An 11,774-nucleotide genomic window follows, 5' to 3' on the forward strand; every position below is an offset into this window, starting at 1 on the left:
CAGAGCAGAAAGGGCTGAAAATCTGTGAAGTATGATGGAAGCTCAGAATCAGAAGGGATCACTCCCAGGAAACCAGACAAGCCTTCAAAGGTGTAGCAACACCCTTAGCTGGGCAGTGAGTGATGGTCAGTACTGCAGTGGGCAGTGTGGGCAGGAAAATGCCCAAGGAAAGACACAACCATGGAAAGCAGACAGCAGATACAATGAGATGCCAACAAACATTGTCTAGGTGGATGTAGACAGTCTTAAAATCTGCATTCCTTCCCACCCAAGAATTTAACTCAACTAGTCCCATTATTTTCCCAGACGCTACCAAGACCCTCCATTAAAACCCTGCAAATTTAGCTGTATGAATCCTGGAAAACAGGACTCCCACCCTTAAGCTCTACAAATAAAATATGGCCTCAAATCATGTTTCACTGGCTTTGGATTGTTACAGCCACACATTTATTCCATCCTACCGGTTGAGACTACCAGGCATGGGCCCCCCCATTGTTTATAGAGAAACCACTGAAAACATATTTGCACTGGGAGATTGTCAAGTTAAAATTCACTTTACTCAAAACTTTATACACTCCAAATTGTAGATAATTTTTGTGAGTGAAACTGAGAGACAGAGTAGAATTAAGATATAATCATAATCATTTCAGTTTATTGAACATTTAGAAATCCCTTCTCATGAAATCCCATTTTGTCTTTGTGCCCATGTTTATATTAAATTCCCTGTCACTTTCTCATTGTTCTTTAACAGTTCCTTATACATCCCATGTACTAACCCTTTAAAGGGAATGCATGTCGCAATTGTGGCTGATTCTCATTTGTGACCGTTGTGTCCATAAAGCTACCGTGAACACTGAATTAGCACATCCTGAGCCATTGGTTGGAGTGAAATACTGGGTTAGGTTACTACAAACTTCTTGTCACCTTTGTGATAACAGATTGATACATAACCTTGTTTCCTGTTTGCCGGAACCTTATGTGATATGTATTGTTAATTCTGTAATTTTAAACTCCCTGTAAACAGCATAATCCATGCCTGAACAGAGTTTACCCGACAACACATTTTCTCTAAGGCACATCACAGGCTTCCTCAACTCAGGAACCCTGTGGGACCCGGGTTCAAATCTTAGGGACCATTTACAACAGCAAAATATCTAACACAAACTCAAAAATGCAAATGTGACACTGAGTAGGTCACACGAAGGACACTTATTTACAAAACGAGAACTGGAAGAGTACAGGGTCTACCTAAGAAGGGAAGGTGGGTGTCAGGTGCCTAAGGAGGAGATGCAGACGTCAGGGGCCGCACAGTGGCGGCTCTGTGAGTGTCTGTTGTTTGGGGTTAGAAATAAATTTCAGCAAGTAGACAAATCCACAAGTTCAGAACATGAAATATGGATTGCACTTCATTCTAGTTTTCCATCTTACCCTTGGTTGTCTTTTGATGGACAAAAGCTCTCAATTTGTATTGAGGTTTTTTCCTTCACTATTGATGCTTTGTGGGCAGACACACAAGAAAGATGTAAGAAATCTGCCAACCTCAGGATCATGAAGAGATGCTCCCACACATTCTTTTTTTTTTTTTTTTTTTTTGAGACAGCGCCTCAAGCTGTCCCCCTGGGTAGAGTGCCATGGCATCATGCTCACAGCAACCTCCAACTCCTGGGCTCAAGCGAGTCTCCTGCCTCCACCTCCCAAGTAGCTGGGACCACAGGTGCCCGCCACAACGCCCGGCTATTTTTTGGTTGCAGCCATCATTGTTGCTTGGCAGGCCCAGACTAGATTCGAACCCTCCACCTTAGGTATATGTGGCTGGCACCTAGCTCCCACACAGTCTCCTACAGTTTTAACAATTTGTTTTTCAAGTTTAGATGTATGTCCATCTGGAATTGATATTTCCATATGGTAGGAGACGGGGCTCATGATTTTTTTCCCATACGGATATCCAGTTGATCCATGATCATTTATTGTAAAGATCTTTCCCCAGCCTACTGTGATGTGAACTTTGCCGTAAGTTAGTTGACTACATCTGCTTCTGTGTGCATTACAGTTCCACTGATTAGACAGTATCAGACTCTGCTTTAACTATTGACAACGTTTAGTGTAAAACTTTCAGTTTTGTCTTTCTTCTATCTTGGCTGTTCTTGGCCCCGTGTACATTTTTTATGTAAATTTTAAAATAAGCTTATCAATGTCCACGTTAAGAAGATAAAATAGCATGGAACTGCATGGAATCTATAGATTAATTTGGGAAGGATTTAAGATAAAGTCTTCTAATCAACAAACTTGGTACAGTGGGTATTTAGAAGTTATTCTCAGTAATGGCTAGCAATGGTAGTACATAATTCTTGCATATTTTGTGCTCACAGAGTTTTTTGAAGCGCTTATAAATGGTATCTTTAAAAAATCCTCATGTTTTGTCAATTTATAGAAATATAATTGTTACATTGCCTTATACCTAATAATGTGGCCAATTTCACTAATTGATGCTAATATTTTACTTGTTGATCTGGTTTTTTATACATAAATTTATGGTCTGCAAAATATATTCCCCCTGAACATATCTTTTTTTTTTTTTTTAACTTATGCATCTTATTGTACTTGCTGAGACCTACAGGGTAATGAATAAACCTGGGATAAATACCCTCTTTGTCTCATTCCTAACCACAAGGAAATTTCCTCCCCATTCCTCTTTAACCATGTGTTTGCCACAGGACTTTTATAGGTTCTCTTCATTAGATCCTGGACCTCAGCCTCTAGTGCTGGTTTGTGAAGAGGTTTTACCCTAAATGAATATTAAATTTTAATCAATGCCTTTCCTTATTTCCCCGCAAATGTGGCAAATTACACTGATTTTCAAATATTAAACAACTTAATTCATGAAATAAGCCCAATGTAGTCAAGATGTGTTATCCCCACTACATTTTGCCAGAATCCATTTTCTAGTATCTTACACAGGATGCCTGCCTCTGTACTCACGAGAGATGACGGCTTGTGACACCCCTCATGTCATGTCCAGGCTTTAATATCAAGTTTAGATTGGATCCCCCAAGAACAGCATTCCGAGACAGATTTGTATGCAGGTGAAAAACTCCCCCATGGGAATAGACAAGGCAGGACTAGGGCGGAGGAGGTGTTTGCTTTGTTGTAGTCACAGTGACCACAAAGAACCCCAAGGAGTCCATGAGCCTGGAGGCCCCCAGTGGTTTCTCCTTCAGGCCAGGGAGCTGGGCCTTTATTCCCCCAATAGCCCAGTGTTTGGATGAGGCTGTCCTGGCAGGGTATGTCCTTGGGGAATGTAGCTCTTTTTGGCTTCTAAAAATTTCCTTGAAGGGCCCCAACTGAGAACTTCTTGCTGCAAGCAATAAAGTCAAGAAGGAAATCAGTGACTGGCCAAGCAGACAGTGAGCCACGGCCTCCGAGTGGGCTTGCCGCCTTCGTAAAATGAAACGCATCGAACATGGCAGAAATAGAATCATATTTGTATGCTGCTGGGAATCTGACACAGATGAAAATCAACAATTGAGTCCAAACTGATAAAAGATCAAAGAAAAATGATTGCTTGCAAAGCAACAACAACCACGCAAAAAAATCCCAAAAAGTACAGGTGGGTGGGCGGCACCTGTGGCTCAAAGGAGTAGGGTACCGGCCCCATATGCTGGAGGTGGTGGGTTCAAACCCAGCCCTGGCCAAAAACTTAAAAAAAAAAAAAGCGCAGGTGGGAATAAAAGGCATAATAATTCCCTAAAGAAGCTGGACACATTGAAAAGGTTATAAGATTATGCAATACATGATTACATATACATTTGAAAATTAAATAGATGGAATTATTTTCCAGAGAAACAACTTCAACTGAATTTTTCAACTTGGAGTCAGGGGTTATATGGACAAGAGCTGTTTTAGCAGAATGCTGAGGAATCCTAACTCCGGAGCTTAGGCAGGATTCCAAGGAGAAGAACTGGGATGAAGACAATGTTTTGCGTAAGTTTGTGGCATAGGGAAGTGGAGCTGGAGGAATAAGTCAGGAAGTGTCTTTTTTACATCGCCTTTATTTATTATTATTACTTTTTAGCAGTTTTTGGCTGGGGCTGGGTTTGAACCCACCACCTCGGGCATATGGGCTCCACCCTACCCTTTTGAGCCACAGGAGCCGCCTCTAGGAAGTGTATTTTTTAATGCGGCACAGATAGCATCACATCTGTATGCTGATGGGAATAATCGGATAGGTGGAAAAAATTTGAGAGAGAAGAACAAATGGATAGAGAGCTGTGCTTGACAAGGCAAAAGATGGCAAATCGGTGCAAACAGGGCAAGTCTGGCATCAGATGGGACACGGGCAGTCACCTACACCAATGTTTAGAGTGCGCTGGTGCTGATGCTGGCAGCTGAGTACATCGGCTGCTTGGAGTCTTTGCAAGTCTTCTTCTGACTCAGTATCGATTGATAGGAAGACTACTGTCAAGTTGTAAACGTTCCCCAAGTTATTTTATAATTTAAATGTATTAAAGATAAAATGCCTGTAGGGGTTTTAGTAGAATTTGACTGTCTGATCCCACCTTTGCTTGACAGAAACAAGGCAGGTCGACTTTGATGAAAAAAGGTGTCTGAGGGTTTCTACCACACACCAGCATTTGTTTCAGAGTTACACCAGTTAAGACACTTTGGTACTGGCACAGCCATAGGAAATATAGTGGGCAGACCACACTTGTCCATACATATTAAATTCAAAGAGTTTAAATGAAAGATTATGCCTTACTGGGGAAAAGCCAGTTAACAAGTACTTTGGGATAAGTGGTTATTCATACGATGAAAATGAAGCTAAATTCTTATGCTGCAGCATCTGTAAGAATAAGGACCACATGGATCCAATACCCAAATGAGAATACGAATATTTAAAACAAAGAGAGATGCACCTTATGCCTATTCTCTAAAGTCATCTTGTGCATACTCCCCCCACGCCCAGAAAATCTCCATCCCTTACGCCAGTGGTTCCCAACCTTCCTAATGCTGCGACCCTTTAATACAGTTCCTGTGGGTCACAACCCACAGGTTGAGAACCGCTGACTTAGGTTCTAAACAGATTTGGATGATGTGATCTCTATGGTCTCGCAGATGAAAAATAGTAATCAGTGGTGTATTGAGAGAAAAATAAATTTTTAAATGGATTCACGGAGTGCTCTAATATCCTGCTTCTACCCATGTCTCCCTACTTGTAATTTTTCTGAAAAACATTTTATTTGTTCTGGCTATGTTACATAATCACGCATGTCCGTCTCATGACACAGTTGGCCTTATACTCGTAAAACGTGTTTATGTGACGGATATTTCCACCCGCTGCCTTAGCATTCGTGTGGGTTAGGAAAAAAGGCACATGCTTTTGTGCTCAAATTCTTGCACAGAACTTTGTTCCTTGTCCAGCCCTTTTCTGTCCCTGTCTGGCCCATTTCTTGCCCTGCTTCACGTCCCACAGAGCTGATCCAAGCCTAGAGTGTCTTTGAAACCAATGTGAGCTTTGCGGGCGGGGGGCGGGGGCCAGCGAAGCCGAGAAACGGGACTTTGTAATTCTTGCCTTTGCACTTCGCAGCATTTGTCAAAGTTTTTCGACTAGAGCCAAACTCTTTGAATTTTGTGAGTGCCTCAGATCTCTGTCACAGATGTGCTTCCTGAAGTACACGCAGCCCGATAATGATCTCCTGAGACTCCCACCTGCTCGAGTCCAGACATGGCTCCATGGGACTTGTTGGGACGTGGCATGTGCTTGATCTTTATGTCTGAAACTGAAGTTTCAGCTGAGAAATATCGAGGGCATCTAATTAGCATGAGCAGCACACATCACCTTCCATACATCCCACTCTTTTGTTCTACATTAATTTCAATCCAAAGTTTGTTCATTAAGGAGAAAAGGGCAAAGCTTAAGTGGAGACAGTGCTGTCGGGCTGTCGGCTGCCTCCCCATCTTTAGCCAAGGCTCAGGCCACTGATTTAGCTTTCCTATACATTTTCTTTGCCCCCCAAATCTGCTGAATAGTTCTTTGAAGTCATATCCTGTCTGTCCCCTCAGCCACTAATAGACCACAAGTAAAAAGCCTTGAGTTTCTCATACAGACCTAGGAGTTAAGCCAATCCAAACCTGGATAAATTGTAGTGTCAAAAATTACAAATTTTAATCTTGAACTAAGAGCAATCCAAAGATAAGGTGTGTTAACAAATGGAAGACACAGATTTCGGGTGAGGCCATGCAGTCATCCAAAACATAGTGGCAAACAATTTGGATGTTTCAGAGCAAAAACCTAGGAACTGAGAGGCCGCAAGTATTGAGATTTAAACATGAACCCTTGGAAAAGGGTATCCAGAGCGGTGTGTGTTAGTTTCAATCCTGGGCACAGTTATTCCTGCATGCTCTTCTGAGCCAGACATGGAGAGAAGCCTCTGTTGATATAGAGATTATTCAAGGGAGAACACAGGCTGTTTGTAGAGAGAGTTAATATAAACTTAGAGATTTTACTCTTACCATAAGTTGCCAATAAATGTGCTGAACTTTGAATGTTTAAATGCTACAGGATATCTAGTATCAGCAGGTGCTGAATCATAAAATGTACCAGATAACAAGGTGCCCCTCCCTGAAGCTGAGTGGAAGCTGAACGGCCAATTGCTCTTTTTTAATTGAGTACAAACTTGATCCAGATACTGTCGTTTATCATATCTGTGAGCCAACCTTATATAGAATATTATAGTTGGTGTAACTACCAGAGTGAAATTGCTCTGAAATTCTACTGGTTCAACTAGTTGCTAGTTAGGCAGCCTGTGTTGACCTGAAATTACGTATAAAATGAGCTGGATGCCTCTGAACTCTTGGAAACTAACAGAAGAGACCTGTAGTTAATATTGTGTTAGGTGCATTTCTAAACAGTTACAGTATTTCATTCAAAACATACAATAACTCCGCATTTGAATTTATAATGCTCCTATTCTATGAAATAAAGCAAAACAGAGATTAATGTTAAGTTATAGTGCAAATAATATATATACTACAATACCCAGCTTAGTGTTAGTACATTAATAAATGTGGGTCTCGCCTGGGGGGAACATTCAAGGTGAACACGAAACATTTCCACTATGTTTATATGTACTAGTCACTGGGTTGTATGGGAATTTTTATCTCTAGGCTATTACTCAGACTAAGTTCATTCACATAAAATGACTTAAAATTATAGTACTGTGGCCAGGGCTTACATCGACTACTCAGGAAAAACTGTGGCTGTACAATTTCTGGGATGGGCTTAATTCAAATACATTATCTCATTCCTTTAAAGGTTGGGATATGACCAAACTCCACTATGTCAGCCTAGAAGAGCCCGAGTCTATACCTTTACTCCGCAGGCACCTTGAAATGAGAATATGACTATCTGGTTACACGTTATAACAGTATGTAGAAGCTACGATCTCGATATCAGTGGCTGCATTGTCTTGTGAAGACAGAAAAACTAATGCAGGAAACTTCTGAGTGTGAAAATTAAGTTCCCCAAGATGGAACCTAGAGAGAAAATTAAGGCTTTATAGTATAGGGCTGCTCCTGATTTTTAAAAATACTCAGCTTAATTAGCTGTGACAGAAATAAAGATTAACTGGTGTTTTATTCAGTTAGAATGTTACCCCTAGTCTATTAAGGGACACAGGACTACCTTAAATTTCCCTGGAAGCCTGCGTGCCGGAGTAGGAGACGAATATTTCTCTGGGCAAGGAGGAGGAGGCAGGTGGATCCTAATAGTAACATTCTGAGGCAGCTTGGGCTGTAGCACAATGGATACAGTGCCAGCCAAATGCACCGAGGCTGGCAGGTTCAAACCCAACCCTGGGCCAGCTAAACAATGACAACTGCAACAAAAAATAGCCGGGCACTGTGGCAGGCACTTGTAGTCCCAGCTACTTGGGAGGCTGAGGCAGGAGAATTGCTTAAGCCCAAGAGTTGGAGGTTGCTGTGAGCTGTGATGCCACAGCACTCTACTGAAGGTGACATAGTGAGACACTGTCTCAATATAAATAATGTTTTGAGGCAGAGACTGGGAGGATTTACCTCCCTCCCTCCTTCCTCACTAGGAATCCCAGAAACCTGTGGTGAGCAACAGCAGAATATGGCTTGGAGTTAAACCAGGCAAAGACTTTGATCTTTACAAGCCAATCTTGTTCTTTTGGGCATGATGTATGTGAAATTGGGAAATTCTCACATTTCCTTCCACTTAATTTGCATCCCATACACCTGTCTGGACAAGTGCATATTCCGCGTGGACTATGAAAGGAAAAATCCCACTGCCAGGCACTGTTGGAAAAATAAGGGATAGACTAGCTTGTGGGAAAACAGCTGTGCTCCAGGTACTGGTCTAAAGGCTTATGGGTTTTCTCCATTTTTCTAGGAAACTGCTGAGGTTAGAATAACAGTATTTTGATCCCATTTTAACAAACTTGCCCCAAAATGTTGTTACCCCAGTTTGTACAAGCAATGAAGAGCTCCCTTTGGGGGATAGAATGGTCTCTTTATTGCAGAAGATACATGCATGTGCACCACGATATAATCACAACTGTTATCACAAATATTCATATTAATGGTAGACTTGTATTATAATTGCCTTCAATAGTTGTAACACCATTAATAAGGGCTGGTGAACAGAATACTGATGACTATGAGCTATGTATCCTTAACACCTAGGAGTTAAGTATCTTTAACACCTACAAGTTATGTATCCTTAACACCTACAGATTGACTTGGGAGCTCTCCGCACTTTAAACTTATGTGTATATATATATATATATATATATTACTTACAAGGACGAGCTGTTGTACACCCCACCAATAATCAGTTTCTCCATATCTAAAACCCACCACGTCCAGATCTGCTCTTCCCATGACCTCGTTTCAGGGAACCAAAGTGCTATCTGAGCAGAAATCCTCAACTATCTTTGAATCACCCTGCTAGCAATAAACATTCCTGCCAACTCTATCTTCTGGCTTCTCAAATACCCTGTGGCAAGTGCATTTCCCAGGAAGCAGAGGGGAGATAGAGCAATGTGTGCAAGAAGTTTATTCAGAGCTGACACTTACGAAAGGGAAAAAAAACTAGACAGTACAACCTTCATATCATGTTGCAGAGACAGGGAAGGGGGAAGAAACAGGATTGGCTAGGGAGTGTCACACAGCCAGGCAGATCTTACAAAGTCTAGGTCAAGCCAGTAGGAAGCTCCAAACTCAGACTGGCCATTACAAGAGAACCAGTTGGGCAACAGTGGCCTCGTGATACAGCCACATTGGCTTGGAGCCACCTGGGAGGAGTGATTCTCAATTCAAAGCCAACAGCAGACCCCAAAGATGCTGCCATTTTCTAGGAAACCTCTGAGGTTAGTCTAACAGTATTTTGAGCCCTCTGGCGTCATTGCACTCCTCAGAGGGATCAAGTTCTTTCTCGAAGCCAAGACAGAATGCTACCTCTTTCCATTCCTGTACTTACTGGCACAATTCAGAGACCCACAGTCTGCACTCAGATTACTGCATCACCCCCACCCCCCCTCTGGTCTTGACTCTTGTTTCCTTGCCTCAAATTCATTCCATTCTCAAGGACAAATATGGAAAAGTAATTTCCCTCTTAGAACGGGTCAAATGAGAGAATAATCTTACAACGAACATAGAACGATTTTCCCCATTGCCTCTCCCACGTTCCCTGACTCTCCCACCCAAGCAGTTGCTCCAGTATCTCTTCCCAAAGAACGTCCCTGACTTCTGTCCTTTGCCTCTTCTCCTCCAATCCTGCCTCAGTAGATGACAGGCACATGCAAGGCAGAAATCACATCCTTTATTTATTTACTTGCCCCCAAATTTATTTACTTGCGCCAGTTTGTACACTGAGCTGAGCTCACTGCCTGGAATATAGTGGTTCAATAAATATAATTTGGATGAATTAAATTTACTTGCCCCAACATTTATATTTATCCAATAAATATATTTATTGCCCCCAAAAGAAATATATATAAATATAAATAAATATATGTATTTGCCCCCAAATTTATTTGCCCCAAATTTATTTTTATCCAATAAATATATATTGGATGAGTTAAATTTACTTGCCCCCAAATTTATATTTATCCAATAAATATATTTACTTGCCCCCAAAATAAATATATAAATTATTAATATAAATATATATTTGCCCCAAATTTATTTTTATCCAATTAATTTATTTCTATCCAATAAATATACATTAGATGAATTAAATTTACTTGCCCCCAAATTTATATATATCCAATAAATATAATAAATTTATTTTTATCCAATAAATATGTATTGGATGAATTAAATTTACTTGTCCCAAACTTGCCCCAGTTTGTACACTGAGCTGAGCTCACTGCCTGGAAATATAGTGGTTCAATAAATATATATTGGATGAATTAAATATGAACAGATATGATATATAGTTGAAGACTGTCTCAAGAGAACCTATAAAAATTTTATTTTGTAACTATAGAAAATTATTGAATCTACTCCATAACAATACTCCATAACAACAAATGCAATTTTAAAAAAATTAGCACTCTGGGAGGCTCAGGCAGACGGATTATCTGAGCCCAGGAGTTTGAGAATGGCCTGAGCAAGAACAAGACTTCCATCTCCACTAAAAATATAAAAACAAGCCAGACACTGTGGCATGAACCTGTAGTGCCAGCTACTCAGGAGGCTGAGCCAAGCTCTCTTGAGCCTAAGAGTTTAGGTTGCCATGAGCTAGGATGCCATAGCACTCTACCCAGGGTGACAGAGCGAGACTGTTTCTCAAAACAAAAAAACGCAATCAGCATTAAATAATCAAATATATAAAAAATTTGATTTTATTTAAGGTAGACATTATATTTAGGAATTTTTAAAATCCTACTTATTTGTCAAGCTTTAAAGGATAAATGTAATTCGCTGGGGTTCATTTCTGTCACCACCATTCAACTTCATTTTAGTGACCTATACTGTGGGCACTGTTCCCTAGAGGAAATTATCAACATGTGATTTCTAAAGTGATGACATTTGCCATAAGGGGTAAAAAGAATTCTATTTAATAAATGTGTTTGCAAAACCCTGGTCATTAAGCAGAGAATAAATCTTAAATTCCCCATTCCTATATTATTAACATATAAACTTTAATGTATGTTCATATATAAATTATTAAATAAAAATTTTAGTTTTTCAAGCTTTTATCTTTTAGGAGGAAGAGAATAAGAACAGTCTCTTCTGTTCACTTTTTGCCTTTCGAAAAAGCATTCTTCCTGGAGAAAGAGGATCTCCTTCACAGGGTGGTATCAGCATTGGTGTTTGGTCTCTGGGTTAATGATGTACGTGGGAGTTACAGCATCTCAGAATAGTGGGCAGAAAAATCTAAGAAAGTAAAGGAAGGAGGGTGGAACTTGGATAGGGAAGATTCAGGATAAAATTCTTAACGTGCATAAGGACATTACTGTAGGTCTGGGGCAAACGAATTATGGGGATTCACCTAGGAGCCAGATTAAATCTCATAGAAATTATGCCCTCCTGGTCTACGTGACTGCCCTCTGTCAGGGGCAGACTGGCACACTTGGACTTGGAGGCCTCCTGCTCTGATTTTCCACCCAAAGCATTCCCTCATTCCTTCTAGCATGTTTTTTTTTTTTTTAGACAGAGCCTTAAGCTGTCCCCCTGGGTAGAGTGCTGTAGCATCACAGCTCACAGCAACCTCCAACTCCTGGGCTCAAGCGAGTCTCCTGCCTCTG

This window comes from Otolemur garnettii, unplaced genomic scaffold (genome assembly GCF_000181295.1).
Source record: "Otolemur garnettii isolate 467f Iridium unplaced genomic scaffold, OtoGar3 scaffold00019, whole genome shotgun sequence".
Taxonomy (NCBI): Eukaryota; Metazoa; Chordata; class Mammalia; order Primates; family Galagidae; genus Otolemur; species Otolemur garnettii.